Below are 25,065 nucleotides of genomic sequence, written 5' to 3'. Positions count from 1 at the left end.
ATGGAGAACGTCATCTTTATTAAAAGCTCAATGTAAATTAGGAATTTGCCCAGGGTATCTCTGTTTCATTTATTTTTCTGGAATTAAGTTGTGTAATCATGATCAAAAGAAAGATTTTTCAATCATAATCTCCTTTGGAGAATGAATTTAGGATACCTTAAAAATGATTATGAAGGCACATTGCTTACTGAAGAACCAGCAAATATAATTCATTTTAAAGGAAAAAATGGAATTTAACAGTACTAGCATCCAAAAATAAGTCTTCTTTGATTCAGTGAGTGACCCATTTACTAACAAATAATGGTACTTACAGTGGATTAAGCACCATACTATGCCTTTTAAATGAACAGTCTATTTAATTCTCACAATTCTGAGATAGGTAGGTATATCCACTTTACTACTGAGGAACAATAAAACCAAAAAAGGCTAAATAACATAACCAAGGTTGCTCAGTTTAGAGATGAAACCAGGATTTGAACAAATTCTGCTCTACTGTTTATGTATATATACAAGGAAAACTATTTGATTTGTAATAAAATCCACTGTTTTACAATGGGTGTCATTTTCTCTAAGTAAATCTGTTTATTGAACAGGTTCTCTATTTCTTAAATATGAACTAATCCAACTAGTTAGTAAACTAATAAACTTGACATGCTTTTTAAAAGAAATTTATAACAGTAACTAAAAGATATTCACCTTCACCATCAATTTTTCTAATCTAAATTCACTATAAAACACTTGCTATATGTATTGTTTATAAAATACCTACTCAAAGTCTTTTCAAAAATAGTAATATACAGGAAGGGCATTTGGCCTAGCAGTTAGAATGCCCATGTCCCACAGCACAGTGGCTTGATTCATCGTCCAGTTGTGGCTCCTTAAACCAGCTTACTGTTAATGTAGAGCCTGGGAAGCAGCAATAACAGCTCAAGTGATTGAGTTCCTGCCACCCACATGACAGACCTGTGGGCATTTGGGGGGGGGGGGTGGACTCGTGGATGGAAGCTCTGTCTCCAATTCAAACAAAACAAAACAACACAGATATAAACCTTTTAAAAAAGAAAGAAAAAAATGATGTACTACAGCTTAGGAACATATATATATATAAGGATAGTCCTATAAACTGGGAAATAGCAATAGTTAATACTGTTCTTGCCCCTCTAATGTTATACCTCATACTGAAGAGCAGTGTTTCTTCAGAGAATAGTTCTTGTATTTACCTTTAGTTTCCACAGTTAAGGTTGAGAATCCCTACTCAGCTTATTTCTCATTTCACAGATGGTACAGATTGTGAGTTCATGCTTTATGATGGAAAATTACAAAACGGGGGAAGAAGGTGTTAACAGTAGCGTGAATTCATGAAGAAAACTAGCCTTTAATTTTAAACCATGTGTAACTAAAGGACGGCCACTAGATTACAAGTTATTTTAATATAAAAATATGTAATACTACGTATTCATACCTAAAATTACAAACATTAATTTTGGAGCTTCTCTAAGCATCAGACTCCATGCACTCACACTCCTCCATTTTTTAACAATTTTGATTTCCGATTTTCAGGTTAGGGACTCTCAGCTGGTAAAGTCTACAAGAATATTCCAAAATTCTAAAAATTCCAAAACCTGGGGCCAGCACTGTGGTGCAGTGGGTTAAGCTGCTGCCTGAGACACCAGCATCCCATATCAAAGTGCCTTTTGAGTTCTGGTCACTCTACTTCCAACCAGCTTCTTGTAATGCATCCAGGAAAGCAGCAGAAGATGCCCAACTACTTGGGCCCCTGCCACCCACATGGGAGACCAGGATGAAGTTCTAGACTCCTGCTTCTTTCTCCCTGCCCCCAACCCAAATAAATAAATAAATCTGAAACAAACAAACAAATAAAAAAAAAAGACATATCAAAACTAAAAACATTTCTGGTCCAAGCATTTCAGGTAAGGGACACTCACTTGTAGTGCTTATTTCATCACAATGTGTGGACATAGGCTGGCGCCGTGGCTCAACAGGCTAATCCTCTGCCTTGCGGCGCCGGCACACCGGGTTCTAGTCCCGGTTGGGGCGCCGGATTCTGTCCCGGTTGCCCCTCTTCCAGGCCAGCTCTCTGCTGTGGCCAGGGAGTGCAGTGGAGGATGGCCCAAGTGCTTGGGCCCTGCACCCGCATGGGAGACCAGGAGAAGCACCTGGCTCCTGCCTTCGGATCAGCGCGGTACGCCGGCCAGCGGTGGCGGCCATTGGAGGGTGAACCAACGGCAAAAAGGAAGAGCTTTCTCTCTGTCTCTGTCTCTCACTGTCCACTCTGCCTGTCAAAAATAAAAACGAACAAACAAACAAAAAAATGTGTGGACACAAAAACTCTCTCTAGTCCTCATATAAAGAGACCCTTCTAAAAGCTTTTGAAAATAAAGTAATTATGATTCTCTACTTGTCACCTTTTTATAGTTCACTCCACAAATTAGCATTCCCCTACAAAGATAATTAAAGCAGAGTGAGTAGAAGGAAAAGTTGCCCAACCTTCTTTTCTATACCTGCCACCATATTAGCTAATTTATAAATGTGATATTTATTAACTATCACAAAGCTACAAAGTTTCTACATGGAAAAGTACAAGCAATGCACAAAACTATAAGTTTGTTCTATCCAAATGCTATTATTTTCTTAAAATGCTGAAGATCTGGATCTATGAGGTAACAACAGCAATTTTCAAAAAAATCTAGTTCAGAGCATATAGACATTTTCTTTATCTCAGTTCATCAGTAAGATCTGTAATAAGTCTTGTATTTTAGGTATACATTATATTTTGTTCTGGATTTATCTACCAGAGGCAGATAGTTACTAAAAAGCAAAAATTAAGTTGTAATGTAACCTTTGTAGTAACTGAGTAATATTTCAACTTAAAAACTACCTATCTGGGCTGGCACCATGGCTCAATAGGCTAATCCTCTGCCTGCGGCACTGGCACACCAGGTTCTAGTCCTGGTCGGGGCACCGGATTCTGTCCCAGTTGCCCCTCTTCCAGGCCAGCTCTCTGCTGTGGCCCGGGAGTGCAGTGGAGGATGGCCCAGGTCCTTGGGCCCTGCACCCATATGGGAGACCAGAAGTACCTGGCTCCTGGCTTCAGATCAGCACGGTGCGCCGGCCGCAGTGGCCACCAGGGGGTGAACCAAAGGAAAAAGGAAGACCTTTCTCTCTCATTCTCTCTCTCTCTCTCTCACTGTCCACTCTGCCTGTCAAAAACAAAACAAAAAACTACCTATCTGGATACATACCAGAAGGTATACCCCTTTTGTATACATATGCAATCCTCAATAAACACTACCCTTGACCTGTTTTTAAACTGCAGTGTATAGCTTGCTTTAAAAGCCTATTTTGGACTGAAAAGTTTATATTTGTGTGATTATTGCCTCTTTTTCAAGCCCTACACAATGCCCAGAACACACAAAACAACATTTGGGATGAAACTGCTGCTTTGGCCTTATTAACCAAATGAACTGTCAAACTATACAATCGAGGGCTATAAAAACAAGTATCTGACATACTTGAAGTATCTAAAAACACAGAAGAATCTTATCCTTAGGATACAGAAACATCATTTCTGAAACAGAACTGAAGACTCAGAATTTGATTCAATAGGAAAGAAAATCTCAGTAATTTACTCACAAGAGGTCAGATGACAAGAGGTCACATCTATTGAGATCATAAAATGGTAAATGTTTCACTATTCTCATAAACATAAAAATTTTATACTTTGAAAACTCAACACTTAAAAACCTGATACTTAATAAAAGCATCAATTTATTAGGGTGGGACCAATATCCTTAAACTAATTTTTTAAAAATGAGAAAGTCAATATAGTAAATAGGAAAGATGTGAGCTTATAAAACAGGCATAAGCAAAGGGAAAAAATGTTCAAGAACACAATCCCAACAATTACCACAAAGCCTTCACATCTCATGTGAATTTAAAAAAAAAAAAAAACCATTCAACTGTCAAAATATATATACAAAACATACTAAGAATAAATGGCAGCCATAAAGAAATAATATAAAAGGAAATACCATGAGATGTCTGGTAAATCTGAGGTCCAAGAAAGAATAAATGTCTTCACAAAACCTGCTATCCAGAATAGACCTAGAAACCAAGTGAACATAGGAGTATTGAGCTATTTTTAAATGGCATAAAATTCTAGGTACTTCTAACGTGGTACCTAAAACCAAAGAGACTCACAGACAGAAGAGCAGCCAATTCTTAAAAGGATAAATTTATTATTTACCGTTTTATACAAATGAATGTAAACATAAGTAAAGGCAATAATCAAAAGTAAGTAACAAATCAAACTGAAGAGAAAATAGGAAAATACAGTATTAAAAACATTTAGTAAAGCAAAGGTAACAATACTAAACAAAACAAAAAAAAAATGGAACCATAAAATAGGAAAAAAATAATATAAAAGGCAAAAAAAATCAATTAAAGTAGAAAACAGTCTATTAGAAAAACTGGAAGACTAAAGCTGCCTTTAAGATTATGTCACAGGGCCTGCGCTGTGGTGTAGCAGGTAAAGCCACAGCCTGCAGTGCCAGCTTCCCCTAGGGGTGCCGATTCAAGTTCGGGCTGCTCCTCTTCCGATCCAGCTCTTTGCTATGGTGGGAAAGCAGTAGATGACGCAAGTCCCTGAGCCCCTGCACATGTGTGGGAGACCTGGAAGAAGCTCCTGGTTCCTGGCTTCAGATCAGTGCAGCTCTGGCCGTTTTGGCCAACTGGAGAGTGAAACTGTGGATGGAAGACCTCTTTTGCTCTCCTTCTACCTCTCCTTCTCTCTCTGTGTAAGTCTGACTTTCAAATAAATAAATAAATCTTTTTAAAAAAGATCATGTGGCAAAAGATAGAAGACAAAAAATATGAACGATACCTAAAAGGCAGAAAGAATGAAAATTTTTTTTCTGCAATTACAAACAAAAATGCCCAACCTAAAAATCTCTTTGAGGAAATAGCCAATCATTATCATCTTTCTGTCCTTTATAAGCATGTTGTATAATACCTAATAAATATTTAAAATTAAAATTTATTTTGGATGTGTATCCCTAAGAGACAGATGAATTTCTGGCTTAATTACTAGTGAAAATGAAATAAAGAAGCTTGAAAGAAATTGTGAGGGGCCATGTACCTGAGATCTCCCTTAAATGACTCTTAATACTGAAGATTTTAAAACCAGATGACTAAGGCATAATAAAAAGCATACAGGTTGATCAAGATCCATTCCAATTTACAACCTGAGAGGGCTTGGACAAGTCAATTCACTGTCCTTGGTTTCTAGGTTGACAATCTAAATCTCTCTTTTTTTTTTTTTTTTTTGACAGGCAGAGTTAGACAGTGAGAGAGAGAGAGACAGAGAGAAAGGTCTTCCTTTGCTGTTGGTTCACCCCCAAAATGGCCGCTACAGCCAGCGCACTGCGCCAATCCGAAACCAGGATCCAGGTGTTTCCTCCTGGTCTCCCATGCGGGTGCAGGGCCCAAGCACTTGGGCCATCCTCCACTGCACTCCTGGACCACAGCAGAGAGTTTAAATGGAAGAGGGGCAACCAGGACAGAATCCGGTGCCCTAAATGGGTCTAGAACCCGGGGTGCCGGCGGAGGATTAGCCAAGTGAGCCACGGCGCTGGCCAACAGTTTAAATCTTATAATCACAAGTACATTAAAGGATTATTCCTGCTAATCAAAACAACAGAATATTATAATCCAAGAAGCTATAAAATACAAATAGATAAATGGAATGACTATATATTTCTCCAACTGAGTTAACATTACCAGATGGTGCTCCACAAGCACTGATTGATATTCAAACCTCCACAACCAGCTGTTCAAGGACTGACAGCAGAAGCCAGCACTATGGTATAGCAGGTAAAGCCGCTGCCTGCAGTGCTGTCATTCCATATGGGCGCTGGTTCAGGTCCTGGCTGCTCCATTTCCAATCTAGCTCTCTGAGAAAGAAGCCAAAGATGGCTCAAATTTTTGGGCCTCTGCACCTGCATAGGAAACCCAGAAAAAGGTCCTGGTTCCTGGCTTCGGATTGGCCTAGCTCCGGCCATTGCTGGGAGTGAACCAGCTGATGGAGGACTTCTCTCTCTGCCTCTGCCTCTGCCTCTGCCTCTCTGTAACTCGTTCAAATAAATAAATAAACCTTAAAAAAAAAAATACTGACAGCAAATAATCAGTGTTTACAACACTTAATCCTCACAACAAGTCTATGGTATATTTACATTTATTATCTCTATTTTACAGATGTATAGAGGTTAAATTTGTCAAAATTCATAACTAATAAATAGCCAAACCAGCATTTAAACCCTAGTGGTCTGATTTTGGAGTATACACATTTGTTTGCCTGAAATTTAAATTTGCCAGATTATTGGTAAAATAAGTAATCTAGAATATACAATGAAAGGGAAAAACAGTAGCCTCTCAAAAATGGAAATTAAAGATATGTGTAAGCATCTAAAGCTAGAATATCTAAACTACACTTACTCTAGCACATAGAATGAAGACACAGTAACAAAACCCACCATGCTCCTTTCCCAAACCTGATCTAGTTAACAAATTTATACCCATTATACAATGCATTAAAACATCACAAAAGGAGCCGGCACTGTGGCATAGCGGGTAAAGCCGGAACTGCAGCCGGCACCCAAGTGGGTGTTGATTTGAGTCCCAGCTGCTCTACTTCCAATCCAGCTCTCTGCTATGGCCTGGGAAAGCAGCGGAAGATGGCTCAAGTCCTTGGGGCCCTTCACCCATGTGGGAAACCCGGCTTTGGATCAGTGCAGTTCCAGCCATTGCAGCCATCTGGAGAGGGAACCAGCGGATGGAAGATCCGCCCTCCTCAGCCTCTCTGTAATTCTACCTTTCAAAAAAAAAAAAAAAAAAAATCACGAAAGTAGAGAAGCACAGGCTCAAATTATTTTGGAGAAAGTGCAAAGCACATAATCAAAGGATAAAGATAATTAAATTATCCATTATTCTCAGGAACACGTGCCTCACTCAAGGGTTAAAAGCAACTCTTGGGGTCAGTGTTGTGGCATAGCTGGTAGAACTACCACCTGTAATACCAATGCAGGCAACCCATATGAACACCAGTCCATGACCCGGCTGTTCCTCTTCCAATCCAGCTCCCTGCTAATGTGCGTGGGAAAAGCAGCCAAAGATGGCCCAAGTGTTTCAGCTCCAGCCACCCACGTGGGAGACCTGGATGAGGCTCCTGGCTTCAGCCTGGCCCAGTTGGCCATTACATCCATTTGGGGAGTGAAGGAGCAAATGAAAGATCTGTCTCCTCCTCCCTCTCTGTAACTCTGATTTTCAAATAAATTCTTAATAATTCAAATAAATTCTTAAAAGAAAAAGTTTGAAATGAGTATTGGAGAAAAATTTCCAGCTATTTCAAGTGTAAAAGCCCTGTAAATTACTAAGAGTTTCCAATGTATTCCACAGTCTATTCTTGTCAGTAAAGGAGAAGAATCCTCCTGTATTGAACTGCAAATTTAGATATGTTAGAAGTAATTTCATTTAAAAAGTCAGGGGTGGTTGTTATAGCCCAAGGTAAACCGCTGGTTGAGATGCCCACACCCTGTTTGAATCCTAGCTCTCCCTTTCTGATACAGCTTTCTGCCAATATATCTGGCAAGGAAGGGGATAACAGTATTTAACAAAGACCAAGGAAGCCCTGCCCTTTTCTTCTCTTTTTAAACATTTATTTATTTGAAAGGCAGAGTAACAGAGAGAGAGAGGGAGACAGAGAAGTCATTTTTCCATCTCCTGGTTCACTCCCCAAATAGCTAGTAAGGGCCAGGAGCCTGGAACTTGATCCAGGTCTCCCATGTGGGTAGCAGGGGCCCAATTACTTGGGCCATCCTCTGCTGCTTTCCCAGGCACATTAGCAGAGAACTGGATTGCAAGTGGAGCAGCTGTGATGCAAACTGGCACCCATATGGCATGCTGGCACTGCAGATCGTGGCTTAACCCACTGCACCACAGCACCAGCCCCTACACGAGTAATTTTTAAACTGCTCCCAGTAATCCTGGTGTGGTTAGGGATTTCTGATAGTGGGAGAAAATATACGTAAAATACAAGTAAATACAAGTAAAACTGGAGAAGTATGAATAAAATGGCTGGACTCAATGACAATATTCTGGTCATGACATTGTACCACATTTTTGCAGGATGCTACCACTGAGTGAAACTGGAAAAAGAACACATAGGTTCTCTTTGTATTACTTCTTACAATGTGAATGTACAATTATCTCAAAATTTTAATTTTAAAAATGGAATTATGGAAGCATTTAGTCAGTCTAGTGGTCAAGAGACTGGTAAAGAGGTCCACATTCCACACTGGAGTACCTGGCTTCAATACCTATCTCTAGCTCCTGACTCCAGCTTTGGAAAGTGAATCAGAGGATGGCAGCTGTCAATAATAATAATAATAATAATAATAATAAATTTTAATGACATTAAAATTGTGGCCTTTCATTTTATTTTGAGCACTGGCAGCAATTTTACTACAAATGAAATCCTATTTTAAACATTTACTTATTTGAAAAGCACAGTGACAGAGAGAGGGGGACACAAAGAAAAGAAGAGGGAAAAAGAAAGGGAGGGGCTGACGTTGTGGCGTAGCAGGTGAAGCCACTGCTTGCAACACTGGCATACCATATGTGTACCAGTTTGAGTCCTGGCTGCTTCACTTCTGATCTAGCTATCTGCTCATGTGCCTTGGAAAGCAGCAAAGGATGCTCCAAGTGCTTGGGCTGCCGCACCCACATGGGACATCTGGAAGAAGCTTCTGTCTTTGGCTTGGCCCAGTGCCGGCCATTGTGGCCATTTTGGGGACAGTGAACCAGCAGATGGGTTCACTCTCTGTAACTCTGCCTTTCAAGTGAAAAAATAAAAAAATTAAAAAAAAAAAAAAAAAAAAAAGGAAGAGAGAGGAAGAGGAAGAGGGAATAGAGATCTTCCATCCACTGATTTCACACTCCCTGGATGGCCACAACAGCCAAGTCTGGGCCAGGCCAAAGCCAGGAACACCATCCTGGTCTCCCATGTGGGTGGCAGAAATCCAAGTACCCTGCTGCCTTCCATCTACAATAGCAGGAAGCTGGATGGGAAGTGGAGACGGAACATTACCCCAGGCACTCTGATAAGGAATAGAGTCCTAAGTGGTGGCTTAACTTGTTCAATTAAAACACCTGCCCCAGAAATGAAATGAGAGTCTACTTTGATTCTAGGAAGAAAAACAGTTTTATTGTCTTACATTGTTTCCAATGATTGCTAGTGTCAACCTTAGGTGCTACATTAAGTACGCCACTGCCAGATACAATGAAAGAATGCCATGTGATTAATGATGTCTACCAAAGGATACAGCAGACATTTGTACCTTGTACTTGCCCATCTGTGGTTTAAAAAGATAGCGGGCCGGCGCTGCGGCTCACTAGGCTAATCCTCCACCTTGCAGCGCCGGCATACTGGGTTCTAGTCCCGGTCGGGGCGCCGGATTCTGTCCCGGTTGCCCCTCTTCCAGGCCAGCTCTCTGCTATGGCCCAGGAGTGCAGTGGAGGATGGCCCAAGTGCTTGGGCCCTGCACCCCATGGGAGACCAGGAGAAGCACCTGGCTCCTGCCTTCGGATCAGCGTGGTGCACCGGCCGCAGCGGCCATTGGAGGGTGAACCAACAGCAAAGGAAGACCTTTCTCTCTGTCTCTCTCTCTCTCTCACTGTCCACTCTGCCTGTCAAAAAATAAATAAATTAAAAAAAAAAAGAATGGCAAAGGAATGTTTGGGACCGCACCTCCTCCCACTCACCAAGTAAGTTCCACTAAAAGTATAAGGCTTCCTAAACAAGTTTGAAAAGCACTGGCTAAAATAAGATATTCACTGACTCAAAATGTGACATGAAAAATTTGTTTTACTGGTCTATTGTACTGCCCAAAAAGCAGAAAAGAGAAAGCCCTGTCAAAAAGTAATGTTAGACAGCTATAATGAAGAATTAAACAATAACAACAAAAAACCCTCCAAGCACATTCATTTTTTATTCATTTAACCTACACAGAGTACACTATTATGGTTATTATTACTTTCTTAGCATTTAAATAAGATTGCCAAACAGGGGCATACTTTTTATTGAAACAGTAGAAGGTGGCAAAAATTTTATTCTCTCACTCTTTAATCTCAGGTAAGATTATACACTCACTCTTTACTCTTTAAGGTTAACTCAGTATGCTTTTTGTCAACATTTTGAACCTATTTCAGATCAGCAAATTTTGAGTCTTCTTTTCAATCCAATAATAATGTGCATCAACTCTAATTACTAGCATTTAAACAACTCTTTCTGATCCTGCTGTCTACATTTTATTACCTCAGACCTGGGCAACAAGAATAATGTTCAAAGTGGCTTCTTTCCCCATTCTCACTTGATCTTTAAATCAGTGGCTTCCAAACACAGATATACAAACTGCTACTTTTCATTTATCTGGAGGTGGGAGTAAAAGTGAGAGATTCCTAGGCCTCACCCTAGTGATTATGATTTAGTAGATCTGGGATATTGCCTGGATGTCATATCAAAAGAGAGAGAAAAGAAAAGGCATTCACTTCAGTGCACTATTTTAACCTTTTGTTTCAACTGGCACATAATTATTATACATATTCCTAAGTGTCGTGATGTTTCAGTATATGTATACATTGTGAAATATTCAAATCAAGGTAGGCATATCTAGCCTCTTAAACACTGATCAATTCTTTGTGGTGAAAATATTCAGAGGAGCTGGCACTGTGGTGCAGCAGGTTAAGCTGCTGCTTGCAACACTGGCGTGGGAGTCCCAGTTCAAGTTCCAGCTGCTGTGCTTCCAATTTACCTGCCTGCCAATGCGCCTAGGAATGCAGTGGAAGATGGCCCAAGTAGTTGGGCCCTGCAATCCATGTGGGAGACCAGGATAGAATTCCTGGCTTCTTCTTTTGGCCTGGCCCAGCCCTGGCTTTTTAGCCATTTGGGGAGTGAACCAGTGGATGGAAGATTTCTTTCTCTGTTTCTCCCCCTCTGTCTGTTGCTCTGCCTTTCAAATAGAAAATCTTTAAAAAAAAATTTCAGAATCCTTACAAACATGGAATGCTTCATAAATCTGCATGTTATCCTTGCACAGGGGCCATGCTAATCTTCTGTGGATCATTCTAGCTTTAGTGTATGTGCCACTGAAGTGCAGTGCTTTATTTTTGAATTATTGCTTACAACATTGGACAGAATATATATACACTTCAAAGGCCACTAGTTTCCTCGTAACACTGTCCTGTTTAAAAGAAAGTGTAGATCAAATTACAGTCAGGTTCCTAATCTTGACGTTGTAACAGGTAACTTTGTTCCATATAAATAATGTTTACATATATTTATAATTCTTTGATTATGCAAGCCTTTTTGCTACTGTTGGCATATCCTTGTTCATTCCCTTTCAAATTTCACTCTTTTCCTCCCCAAAAAGTCTTGTTAAACCTTATAAGGACCATTTAAGTGACAATGCTTCCTTGAAGCCATCTCAACTTTCTAACTTGGACAATGTGCCACAAAACTAACTTTGGTATACCTTCCTTAGAACAGTTTCTTCCATGGTAAACAAAACTTTAACTAGGTTATCTCAAAAGACTTCCAGCTATAACATCTGTCCTACATAAATCTTTTTTCTTAACCTCCCAAAGAATGTATTACATGTCTTTTTAACTACTAGTCTGTGGTTCTTAAAGATTTATTTACTTATTTGAAAGAGTTACAGGGGTGGTGGGAGGAGAGGGAGAGGGAGAGAGAGAGAGAGAGAGTGCTCAATTCTCCATCTGCTGGTCCACTCCCCACATGGCTGCAACAGTCAAGGTTGGGCTAGGCCAGAGATAGGAGCTTCATGTGGGTCTCCGTTGTGGGTGACAGGGACCCAAGGACTTGGGCCATCCTCTGATGCTTTCCCAGGAGCATCGGCTGCATCAGAGGCGTAGCAGCCAGGACTCAAACCAGCATCCCTATGGGATGCAGGTATTGCAGGCAGTGGCTTAACCCATTACACCAGATTGTTGGCCCCTAGTCTATATTTTGACACATACTATTTTTGAAACAGCTATTAGATTCATTTGGTTCAACCTTATCCCACAGCAAAACTGAGATATCTGTATATTAGCTCTCAAACTTCAGAATTTGGTGACTAAGATATTTACCTGTTAGCATTGAATAAACCACCATTTCCCTCTCTAACAAACTCAACCCCCCCATTCCCTTGAGATGAACATGAACATATCTTTCAAAACAAAATCTGCCACTGAAGAATGGTACTAATGTAGCTATCCCCAAGGCTACATTATTACTCTTCCCAATATTAGTCTCCCATCAATCTTGTATTTAACTATTCATTCCTATTTCAGTTCTATTCCCAGCCACCTATATGATAATATCCAACTACCTTTTTCTATTCCTTTTTTTAAATTAGTATCGTATTCTCTCAGTTCTTCTTCTTCTTCTTTTTTTTTTTTTTTTTCAATTTATTTGACAGGTAGAGTTATAGACAGTGAGAAAGAGACAGAGAGAAAGGTCTTCCTTCCGTTGGTTCACTCCCAAATGGCCGCTACGGCTGGTGCTGCACCAGTCTGAAGCCAGGAGCCAGGTGCTTCTTCCTGGTCTCCCATGCGGGTGCAGGGGCCCAAGTACTTGGGCCATCCTCTACTGCCCTCCCGGGCCACAGCAGAGAGCTGGACTGGAAGAGGAGCAACCAGGACTAGAACCCAGCGCCCATATGGGATGCCGGCGCCACAGGCAAAGGATTAACCAAGTGAGCCACAGCGCCAGCCCCTCTCTCAGTTCTTCTAATCCTAGTTTCCTCCAGTCTTCTATTACATTGTCACCTAGTCTTTTGTGCCTCCCCAGTGTTTAAGATTCATTCCTTCTCAGTCTCCACAAAGCCTTACTATCATCATCATCATCATCATCAACAAACCTTTCTGCTTATTACCAACAAGTTCTGAGTATCTTATCTCAAAAGAATAGGAGAAATTATTACTGTTATTTAAACAACTCCCTGCCCCCAATTATCACAACTATTCTATTTCAAAATATAACAAAATCAGTTCAAATCCATTCCTTTAACTTATTTATTGAGCACAAACTATATTCTCAATACTGCTATATTTATGCTTAGAAATAAGCAATAAACACAACTAGAATGCTTTTAATCCAACATGTAATCAAGAGTATCTCAATTTTCTTAACTACCTCTGATTATTTACTTATTCACACTACCTCGCCATGAATTAGTCCTTTATATAAAGCTACAGAAAGCCAAAGTTTCTCAAATGACTTTGATTTCAATTTTTGACCCGTCACTCCTTAGCTATACAATCCTAAGAAATATGTGTCTCTCTAGGCCACTCACAGAAAATGGTTAAAATCTTTTGGAAAATTAATGTTCAGACTAAGATATGTAAACCTATATAGTAGACATTTTACTAATGTTTGTTGTCTTGCTTTTTTAGAAGACCACATCATTGAGTCCAATGATGATTTAATCAGTTCTAGTTAAAACACTGCTGGTCCCTGAGACTGCTCAAAAGGTGAAAGAAGAGCTGGTGCTGTGGTGCAATGGATTAAAGCCCAGTCTGCAGCACCGGCGCCTGGAGCCAGTTTCAGTTCCAGCTGCTCCATTTCCAATCCAGTTCCTTGGTAGTGCACCTGGAAAAGCAGTGGAAGATGGCACAAGTGTTTGGACCCCTGCACCCACATGGGAGACTCAGAAGAAGCTCCTGGCACCTGGCTTCAGACTGGCTCAGCTCCAGCCATTGCAGCCATTTGGAGAGTGAATTAGCAGATGGAAGATCTTTTTGTCTCCGTCTCTACCTCTCTCTGTAACTCTGCCTTTCAAATAAATAAAATAAATCTTAAAAAAAAAAAAGGTGAGGGGCTGGTGCTGTGGTGCACCGGGCTAAAGCCCTGGCCTGAAGTGCTGGCATCCCATATGGGCACAGGTTTGAGTCGCGGCTGCTCCTCTTCTGATCCAGCTCTCTGCTATGACCTGGGAAAGCAGAAGATGGCCCAAGTCCTTGGGCCCCTGCACCCATGGAGGAGACCCGGAAGAAGCACCTGGCTCCTGGCTTCGGATTGGCGCAGCTCCAGCCGTTGCAGCCACCTGGAGAGTGAACCAGCGGATGGAAGACCTCTCTCTCTGCCTCTCCTCCTCTCTGTAACTCTAACTTTCAAGTAAATACATAAAAACCTTTAAAAAAAAAAAAGGTGAAAGAACAGTAATTCTATTACTATAAGAAAAAGTTAGCCTAATATTCAAGGTGCATTAAAATATTGAACACAGGGGCAGATGTTTATCCTAGCATTAAGATGCTGGTTAGGATGTCTGCATCCCATATCAGAGTGCCCGGGTTTGATATCTGGCTCCAGTTCCTGACTCCAGCTTTCCGCTAATGCAGACATTGGGAGGCAGTGATAACAGCTCAAGTGTAATTGGGTTCCTGCCACCTCTTGTGGAAGAACCAAAAGTGAATTTCTGGCCCCCTGGATATTGAGGGTATATGGAGAATGAACCAGCTAATGGGAACTCTCTTGCTTTCAAATAAATAAATAAAATTTAAAAAATAATTTACTGGGCCGGCACTGCGGCTCAATAGGCTAATCCTCCACCTTGCGGCACCGGCACACTGGATTCTGTCCCGGTTGCCCCTCTTTCAGGCCAGCTCTCTGCTATGGCCCAGGAGTGCAGTGGAGGATGGCCCAAGTGCTTGGGCCCTGCACCCGCATGGGAGACCAGGAGAAGCACCTGGCTCCCGCCTTGGGATCAGCGCGATGTGCCAGCTGCAGCGCGCCGGCCGCGGCGGCCATTGGAGGGTGAACCAATGGTAAAGGAAGACCTTTCTCTCTGTCTCTCACTGTCCACTCTGCCTGTCAAAAAAAAAAAAAATTTACTATGAAAATATTAAAGGCTGGCGCCGTGGCTTAACAGGCTAATCCTCCGCTTGCGGCACCGGCACACCAGGTTCTAGTCCTGGTTGGGGCGCCGGATTCTATCCCGGTTGCCCCTCTTCCAGGCCAGCCATCTGCTATGGCCCGGGAAGGCAGTGGAGGATGGCCCAAGTCCTTGGGCCCTGCACCCCATGGGAGACCAGGAGAAGCACCTGGCTCCTGGCTTCGGATCAGCGCGGTGCGCCGGCCGCAGTGCACCAACCGCGGCAGCCATTGGAGGGTGAACTAACGGTAAAGGAAGACCTTTCTCTCTCTCTCTCTCTCTCTCACTGTCCACTCTGCCTGTCAAAAAAAAAAAAAAAAAGAAAAGATTAAAACTAAAAAAAGAACAGCTTAATTTCTAAGTACTTAACCTATAAAATCAGCAAGACAACAAATTAATTTTTAAAGACATATATTTATTTTGAAAGTCAGCATTACAGAGAGAGATAAGATGAGAGAGACAAAGATCTTCCATTTACTGGTTGAGTCCACAGATCACTGCAATGGCCAACATTAGGCCACACTGAAGCCAGGAGCCTGGAGCTCCATTCAAGTTTCCCACAGAGGTAGCAGAGCCCCAAATACTTGAGCGATCTTCCACAGCTTTTCCCAGGACATTAGCAGGAAAATATATTGGAAGAGGAGCAGTCAGAACTTGAACCAGCACTCTTGGGATGCCGGTGTCACAGGCAGCAACTTTACTTGCTATGCCACGATTCTGGTCCTCAAATTAATTTTTTTAATTATACATAAGGGGTCAGCATTGTGATACAGCAGGTCAAGCCACAGCCTGCAATACTAGCATCCTATATCAGTGCTGGTTTAAATCCCAGATGCTCCACTGTCAATCCTGCTCCCTGGTAATGTTCCTGAGAAAGCAGCTGAAGATGGCCCAAGTCCTTGAGCCCCTGTATCCACATGGGAGACCCAGAAGAATTTTCTGGCTCTGGCTTTGGATTGGTGCAGCTCCGACCATTGCAGCCAATTGGGGAGTTAATCAGCAGATGGAAGACCCCACACACACACACCTCGCCTTTCCTCTGTGTAACTCTTTCAAATACAGAAATAAATCTTAAAAAAAAAAAAAAGGTATCAAAGGTTATTAGATCTTGATGAGTCAATCTGCTGAGTTCCCAGAAGCACTTGAAATTGTCTTTTCATCAGGGAGAGTCTTAAGAGTCTTTCCTACTAAACACCACTGAATAAACTATGGAGTCATATTCTAAAGCAGCATTTTTAACTTTCCGAATATTACATGAAAGAAAAAGAAAGCTACAGAATATAGTATGAGCCCATCCATTTTTGATTAATAATTCTGGATCTATCTATCTATAAAACAGGGGCTAGAAGTTTGTAAGTTCATCAAAATCAGTTAACATGGTTAAACATTTAAAAATATATTTACATAATAATATATCTTAATAAATACATAAATATTGTATTTTCAATTTAAAATATCACTATCAGGAGCCAACGCTGTAGGGTTAAGCCTCTGCCTGCAGCATCAGTGTTCCATATGGGCATTGGTTTGTGTTCTACCTGCTCTTCTTCCAATTCAGCTCTCTGCTTGTGGCCTGAGAAAGCAGTAGAAGATGGCCCAAGTGCTTGGGCCCCTGCACCCATGTGGGAGACCTGGAAGAAACTCCTGGCTTCAAATGGGCCCAGCTTCGGCCTTTGCAGCCATTTGGGGAGTGAACAAATGGGTAGGAGAACTCTCTTCCTCTCCCTCTCTGTAACTCTGCCTCTCAAATAAATACATAAAGTCTTAAGAAAGCAAGCAATTGTTTTCAAGTGAATCAGAAGTGTCTTTCACTTGCTCTCCATTCAAGGAAATTCGCCTCTCCACTTATCATAAATACCCACCCTGCCCAAACCATCTCCCTAATGTTTCATAGCTAATTTGAGGGATCAAGATGCAGAAAGAACAGTGGCTTCTCTGACACCTTGCTAATTCCTGTGAAGCCCATCTGAACTTTTTTCAAATAAATTTTGTAAAATTTCTCTATAGCTTTATAATAAGTGCTTTAGTTTAGCTATAACCAATTTCTGTTCCTTGCATCCATATAAACTGTAAAACAGCAGAAATAAACTATGAGCTTCCTAAAGGCAGGAACAATCTTGTCTCTTAGTATCCTTAGTGCAAGGAAAATAGTAGCCTCTCTAATTCATCTTTTATCTATGTTTCAAAAATATCGCTTTAAGTGAGGACTAACAATTTAAGATGCAATATAATTTAATCAATTAAGCAACTTCACTTAGAGAGAAGCAGAATAACAAGTATCTCCAAAAGGAACAATCTTACTTTCTGGACAAGAGTAACAAATGTATAAGACCAACCACAAACCCTCATCAACTTACTGGCTACTGGAACACAGTCCTAATCATTCAAATGAATCACAAGACCTTCCCATGGGACCGGCACCCCATAGAGTGCCAGTTACAGTCCCATCTGCTCTGCTGCCCATACAACTTCCTGCTAATGCACCTGGGGAGACAGCAAATGGCTAAAGAACTTGGGCTCTGGGCCAGCACTGTGGCATAGCAGGTAAAACTGCTACCTGAGGCACTGACATCCCATATGGGCTCTGGTTCAAGTCCCAGCTGCTCTACTTTCAATCCAGCTCTCTGCTATGGCCTGGGAAAGCAGCCCAGGATGGCCCAAGGACTTGAGCTCCTGCACCCATGTGGAAGACCAAGAAGAAGCTCCTGTCTCCTGGCTTTGGATCGGCACAGCTCTGGCCGATGGGGCCATTTGGGGAGTGAACCAGCTGAATGAAGGCCTTTCTCTCTCTCTGCCTCTGACTCCCTGTAACTCTGCCTTTGAAATAAATAAATCTTAAAAAAAAGAAGAAGAAGAACTTGGGACTCCAGACAGCCTTCTGGCTCCTCACCTGGCTGTTGCAGCCATCTGGGGAGTGAATCAGTGGATGGAACATTTCTTTTTCTTTCTTCTCTCTCTTCCTCCCTCCTTTTCAAATAAATATTTTCAAAAAGGAACCTTCCCATCTCTGCCATTTCATAAAGAGGAAATGAGTTTTCAAATTCCTGAACTTAGTCTTTCTTTAAATGATATATAAAGAAAAATGGGCCGGCGCCGCAGCTCACTAGGCTAATCCTCCACCTGTGGCGCCGGCACACAGGGTCCTAGTCCCAGTTGGGGAGCCGGATTCTGTCCCGATTGATCCTCTTCCAGTCCAGCTCTCTGCTGTGGCCCGAGAGTGCAGTGGAGAACGGCCCAGGTCCTTGGGCCCTGCACCCGCATGGGAGACCAGGAAGCGCCTGGCTCCCGGCTTTGGATCGGCTCAGTGCGCTGGCAGCAACACACCAGTCGTAGCGGCCACTTGGGGGATGAACCAACAGAAAAAGAAAGACCTTTCTCTCTCTCTCTCTCTCTCTCTTGCTAACTCTGTCAAAAAAAAAAAAAAAAAAGAAAAAAGAAAAGAAAGAAAGAAAAAAAATGATAAAAGGAATTCAAAATGTCTCTATAAACTCAGAAACAAAACTATTAGATTTGTCCGTGAAACAACAAAAATATCAGAAGACAGTATTTTTCTCATATACAGTCTCCTTATCTGTGAACCTCTGAAAGCCAAAGCTGAGTTTTTCTAACAATATCTTAAGTGTTTCTTTTTACATTCCTCACTTTTTGTTAAAACTACTAACCCTGTTTGACCTTATTCTTAGACAAAACAGTAAGAAAACATTTTTTTCCCATTTTACTTTTTTATTTGAAATTCAGGGAGAGACAGAGAGAACTTGCAAATGCTGGTTCACTCCTCAAACACCTTCAACAGCAAGGGCTGGGCCAGGCCAAAGCCAGACCATGAACTCTAACCAGGTTTCCTGTGTGGGTAGCACAGACCCAAATACTTGAGCCTTCCAGGGTGCACATTAGCAGGAAGCAGGATTAGAAATGGAGGCAGGACTTCAACCCAGGCACTCTATGTGGGATGTGGGCAAACCAAGAGGTGGCTTAACCACTGCTTGACCCTGATTTTTATATTTATTTAAATCTGGTTTAAAATAATATACTAAGGTAAATTCTGTTTAAATCTTTAATGTTTGAAATGACCTTTGAACACAAAAGTCAACCTATACTTAAAAATTAAATATTTTTTAATCTCAGAAAAAAATGTTATACAACCCAATTATGTGACCTTTAAAATTATAAACATCACAAATCAAAAACTAATGCAATCTCATTGTGACACTGCAACTCTCTATGACAGGTTTAAACCTTAATAGCTGCAAACAAGTTAGCTATGATAGAGGTGTGATTACTCAGTGTCATCTTTTTCAACACTAAACTTCAGGACCAAGAACGTTTCTTCCTCTGGATTAACTCTAAATTATGCAATCTGAGAATTGCTAGTAATTTACCTTTCTTTACCAAATACTGTAAAAAAAGAAGAGCTACATAATTAATTTTGTTTCTCATGTTGACAATGTATGCAGGTCCTTTCTTAAACCCATAGTTGATACTGAAGACACTTTAAAAATGCAAAAATAAATATTTTAATGTAAAATGATAGATAAGTACTTGCTTAGTCATTAAATTATCATATTATAGGTTGTTTATTCATTGAAAGGTATAATGTCTGTTTTGATGGCTTCTTAATGTAATACATACAAAAAAGAATTCTTTGTTGACCTAGCATGCTGGCATGGAAAATGTTCAACATCCCAAAGAGCATAAATAGCTCTGGTAAATAACCAAATAAGATTTCCAATAAAGCTGTAAAATTCATCTAACATTATGACTTTCTTAAATTGTCTGGAAATCATGTTTAATTTATGAGCTGTGGGGGGGGGGGCAAAATGTAGATCAAATGAAATGTAAGACAAACTGTTTTTCCTATTATGTAAATGAAAAGCATCCTAGTTACCAATGGCTAGTAACAACTTCTCACTCCCCTTAAGAAACAAATAAGATCTAACCTACTTAGTCTGAGTCTTCATCATTTTATTATTTTTTTTAAAAAAGAGACATAGCTTATGTTTTTTAATTTCTATTTTATCTGAGAAGCAGAAAGAGACAAACACAGACAAACAGCAAGTCCTCATCCAATTGCTTCACTCTCCAAATGCCCAAACTGGTTGGAGCTGAGCTGGGACCAGAGCCAGGAACTCAATGCAGGTCTCCTACATGGTTGTAGGGATCCAATTTCTTGAGCCATCACTACTGCCTCCCAGGGTCCACACTGGCAGAAAGGAAGCTGGAGTCAGGAGCAAGAGCCAGGGATTGAACCCAGATACTCCAATAAGGGACATGGGGTCTGAAGCATGAGTTCATATGTACACTCCCATCATTTGACTTGTAGTGAAACACTTAGCACTGAAGTTCACAACAACAAAAACTAATGACTTTGCATTCATAATATGATTAATTTCTACATCTTTATAAAAGATATACTGCTTAATAACAGCAGTAAGATTTCTTAAACATCATCTACTTCAAATTTACTGTATAGAGTAAAATTCAACCACAAATATTGCTCCTCAGTAAAATAAAATTTTAAATAACACAAAAATTACCATTTTAATATAGGTTCCTCCCAATATCTGTGCATTGCAAAACAGAAATAAATTTTAGCCACTCCAATCTTATTTTCAATATAAAAGCTAGTAGCGGCTGGCCCCGTGGCTCACTAGGCTAATCTTCCGCCTGTGGCGCCGGCACACCAGGTTCTAGTCCTGGTCGGGGCGCTGGATTCTTTCCCGGTTGCCCCTCTTCCAGTCCAGCTCTGTGCTGTGGCCCGGGAAGGCAGTGGAGGATGGCCCAAGTCCTTGGGCCCTGCACCTGCATGGGAGACCAAGAGAAGTACTTGGCTCCTGCTTTGGATCAGCGCGCTGGCCGCAGTAGCCATTGGGGGGTGAACCAATGGTAAAGGAAGACCTTTCTGTCTCTCTCTCTCACTGTCCACTCTGCCTGTCAAAAAAAAAAAAAAAAAAAAAAGCTAGTAGCAGTCATACAGTAATGTTTCAAATAGATCATTATTATTTGGCTAGTCAACACAAAAAAAATGTAAAATTAAAATAATTCTATACTGAATTAAAAAAAGTCTCATAGAACACAAGGATTTAACATTTATTCTAACACATGATGAAGATCAATCTGGTTCATTCTAAATATTTAAGATGTAAATGTGGGGCCAGCACTGTGGCGTAGTGGGTAAAGCCACCGCCTACAGTGCCAGCATCCACTTCTGGCACCAGTGCCGCTGCTCCACTTCTGATCCAGCTCTCTGCTATGGCCTGGGAAAGCAGCCCAGGATGGCCCAAGGACTTGCGCTCCTGCACTCACATGGGAGACCTAGAAGAAGCTCCTGGCTCCTGGCTTTGGATTGGCACAGCTCTGGTCGTTGGGGTCATCTGGGGAGTGAACCAGCAGATGGAAGACCTTTCTCTTTCTCTCTCTGCCTCTGCCTCTCTTGTAACTCTGCCTTTCAAATGAATTAATACATCTTAAAAAGAGAGCCATTTAAAAAAAAGATGTAAATGTGTTTTCTTAAACAAAAGCTTTAAATTCAATAAAAACTAAGCACCTACCATATGTTAATATCTTTAGAGATAAAAGCTATTATACATTTTTAAAAGGTTTTAAAATAATGAGTGTCCTATCTTTTAAGAAAATATTTCCCAAGCAGTTTTGATGGCTCTTAAAAGTTCTGTTAGTTTTACACATTTTAAACACTTTATTATGGTAATACACATTTAAGTTCCAGTAGTAACTTCCAGAAAAGCAGAGCTTTAAAAATCACAGGTTTCTTTAAGAGATTGATACATGAAAATAGGCACATGATTCTTGGAAGTTAAGAAACCAGTTTAAGATGTTATAATTTCCCTAAGACAACTAAGGTATGTGTTGAGGGGAAGAATTTATCCTAATCATTAATTGGTTTTTCTCCCCACTTCCTCATTTTTAGATTGAAGAATTCCAAGGGCTTACTGTGGTATATATGGCAAAGATTCTCTGGCTGGACGTTGCGAGAGAAATCAGACAAGCCAAAATTTCAAGAGAATTATGATGGCCCTATAGAGTTGAAAGGAAAAGGACATCTGTAGAGGTTCTAAACTTAAATAGGGATCAAAGGGATCCATTAATTTACACTGACAACAAAAGGGAAGTATGATCAAAATGTAGTCTCTAAAAATAAAATTTACTTTCCAATTACATTATGGTTTCCTACAAATCCACTTAAACAGATAAACAAGTAATCCCTCAAACTCAGCTACCCTAAGAACAAAGACCATTTGATGAGTTTTCCCCCCATGAGACCAAAGGTTTCTAAAACTCTCCGGGAACAAAAATCATGCCTAACCTTTTAATAAATTTGCCTTCCACAGTCCAAACTTAAAACATGCACAGTGGATTGATAAAAATAATAAACATCTATAGCCATGGTATTTATAAAGTAACAACTTAAAATAAGGTATAATACTCTCTCTCTTAAAAAAAAAAGGCATCTCATTTTGCTAAAACATCAAAACAAACAAACAAACCCCAAAGCAATAATGAAGCAAGCCAGTATTAAGAAGGTTAGTAGACTGAAGCAGCTTTTCTTATTATCACAAACTTGGTATTTTATTTGAAGCCAAATAAGTCCAACTGCCTTATACATCTAGAACTGACCAAGGTCACTATCAAGAAAAACATGAGCATAGACAATGTTCCTTCCTATGGCTATACAAATCAAACTTAAAAGTATACACTGATTTCATACACGGGGATATTAAGATTAAAGGACTAACCTTCTTATGAACCACAGATCTCATCCATCTAGTCCATAGAATAAATGCACAGCGTTTTCCACAGGAGTGAAGGATCTAGACTTACTCAAGAGCATAACACATAAGGCTATTGATTCTAAATTCCTATACAAACTCACCCAGTACCCATTAACATTTCATTTTATAATAAAATATTTCAAAGATTCCAAGTAAGGTTGTGCCCAATCTTCCATAATGAAACTCAATGGTTCAAAGCAAAATTCCTACACCAGTTATTCCTACAATTATTCTGCAGACTAGAATCTTTTCATAAACTAATATATTCAACATATGAACTAAATTCACTCTAAACTATTTACAATGGAATAAGAGAATCATGAAAGGGTGTATGCTCTCCAACCTTTTTAAGTACTACTGGATTGAAAGGTACTCATCTTTCAGTTGCTACACAATCAGAATGGTCATTAAAAGCCATTAATGGCCCACTCATATCTCACTGTGTAGTTCAGCCTAAAAAGAAGATCAACCTCCCACTACAGAAATAATTTCCAATCATTCACACTTTCAAAAATACAGCTGAATGACACCTGACACCATTTAATTTTCAGCCTCAGTCTATAAGATTCTGAAAATAGAAAAAAAAAAAGATTCAAGGCCCTAGTACAGTAATGCTTTTATTTAATATCTATTAAAACAGACTAAACTCCAGAGTCTAGAATCCCATAATAGGAAAATGGGCATGGGGGGAGGGAAAGGAAGAGAATCAAGAGCCAAAGCCTTACTTTTTACTTACATAATGATGATAGTATGCTATAAGGCAATTTTAGAAACATGCAGCTTCCTTCACTTTACCAAATACAAAACAACTTTGAAAATTCTTATAGAAAGCATAAACAGGAAAATGGATGCAAAATACAAGAGTGGAAAGAACAGCATCTTTATACCAGTGAAGTAACAGGTTCAGGCTTGTTGGTACAGCTACCTAAAATCTAATCTGAAACAGAATACAAGAACCAAAATTCACAAAATCGGCCAAGAGTTGATGGGAAATGTTTTATCCTAGATTACAATATGTAATCATACAAAACAGGTTGCACTTAAACATTTAAATTTACTTCGGTATGTTGAATAAAAGATGGTTGGATTAAACCAAACAAAACTATCACTGCTACCCCAATTTTGTTTAATGTTTAAGCGCACCTACTGACACTACAGAAATTACCAAGGCTACCTGAGTGTTTTTATTTTTTTTTTCAAAAGTAGTGTCATTTCATTTGCCTCTCAAGAGAAACCAATAAAATTAATCAACTAAAACACAGTACTGCAATTTGCAGTAAAATCAACACCTTTTTGTAAACGGCTTGGGCAAGGAAAAAAGCCCAGTCTTTTCATGTAAACATAATAAGCCTGTAATATGCTGCAGACAAACGCACTGCATGGGGTGTGGAGGACCCGAGCTGATTAGATTACCACAACATCAGCCTGGGGCCGCCATTTTTAGAATCTGTAAAGGACAAAAGAGGGAAATTACAGTTTTGACTCCCCATCTCAGAAATTAAAGAGGAAAACAAGGACTTTCTTCCAATTAGGGACTGCTGTCTCCAGCCTAGAGTTGCATGCACCTCGCTGAATTCTCTCCGAGGTCTCCGCCAAGTCCAGACACCTTACGTTATTCCCAGCTCTTTAAAAAGGGGGTGAAATGGGCCAGCCGGGGTGCACCCGGGATGCCACTGTAGCGATTTCGCGTTCAGTTCAGCTGGTCTCCGAGCTCACCACGGCCTCCAGCAGCAAGGACGGAGCGCGGCGGCCCGGCGGCCAGCGGCACCGAGCGCTCAGGATTGTCTGCTCGCCCCCCGCCCCCGGCTGCCTGCACAGGGAACCGTTTGTTTCTCTTCTGTGTCTGCTGCCACGGTGTTTGTGCCAATGCCTTGGTCAAAATAAGCTTTTCTGAAATGAGCCATATTGTGGATTCTCAGGCTCCGGCACGGGGAAAGGACGGCGGCACTGCGAGAGGAGTGGGGGAGGAGACTGGGAGGGCTGGGTACTGGGGTGACCACCTCAGGGGCGGGTTCACCCGCTCCCGGAGAGGATGAGGAGCTGTCTCGCCCGCTCGCCCGCCCGCTCGCCCACAAAGAGAGATGCCCAGGGCGTTCTCTGAGCCCCCTGCCTATTAACGCCAGCAGCATCCCGGACACGTCCGCTTCCGAAATGGACCAAGAAAAACGGGGCCTGGGTGGCTCCTCAGCACCTGAAGCCGACGCGGTGGAGAACAGGGAGCGCGCTGGCAGCGCCCGGGACCCCTTCGACACCAACCCTGCTAACAGTCA

The 25,065-nt window shown here is 40.9% G+C and overlaps 1 protein-coding gene and 1 non-coding gene across 4 annotated transcripts in view; both read right to left on the bottom strand.

Annotated features, from left to right (window-relative positions):
* Window positions 1-25,065, bottom strand: part of KMT2E (lysine methyltransferase 2E (inactive)) — an 83,983-nt gene that overhangs the window by 58,255 nt on the left and 663 nt on the right. The window contains exons 2-3 of one of the 3 annotated variants that reach the window (XM_062214405.1): window positions 4,053-4,125; window positions 1,221-1,301 (exon numbers count right to left, since the gene is read on the bottom strand). The exons of 1 other annotated variant lie outside the window; for it this stretch is intronic. The gene's annotated coding sequence lies outside the window, so the exon portion shown is untranslated. The remainder of the gene's footprint in view (window positions 1-1,220; window positions 1,302-4,052; window positions 4,126-25,065) is intronic. One more of the 3 variants, XM_062214326.1, reaches the window with a different exon arrangement.
* Window positions 11,127-11,231, bottom strand: LOC133768541 (U6 spliceosomal RNA). The gene has a single exon (XR_009866993.1). It is a non-coding gene; the product is annotated as a U6 spliceosomal RNA (small nuclear RNA).

The sequence above is a fragment of the Lepus europaeus genome, chromosome 1, assembly GCF_033115175.1.
Source record: "Lepus europaeus isolate LE1 chromosome 1, mLepTim1.pri, whole genome shotgun sequence".
Taxonomy (NCBI): Eukaryota; Metazoa; Chordata; class Mammalia; order Lagomorpha; family Leporidae; genus Lepus; species Lepus europaeus.
Note: the sequence above shows the minus strand (reverse complement) of the source record. Positions and strands in the feature narration are given on the sequence as shown.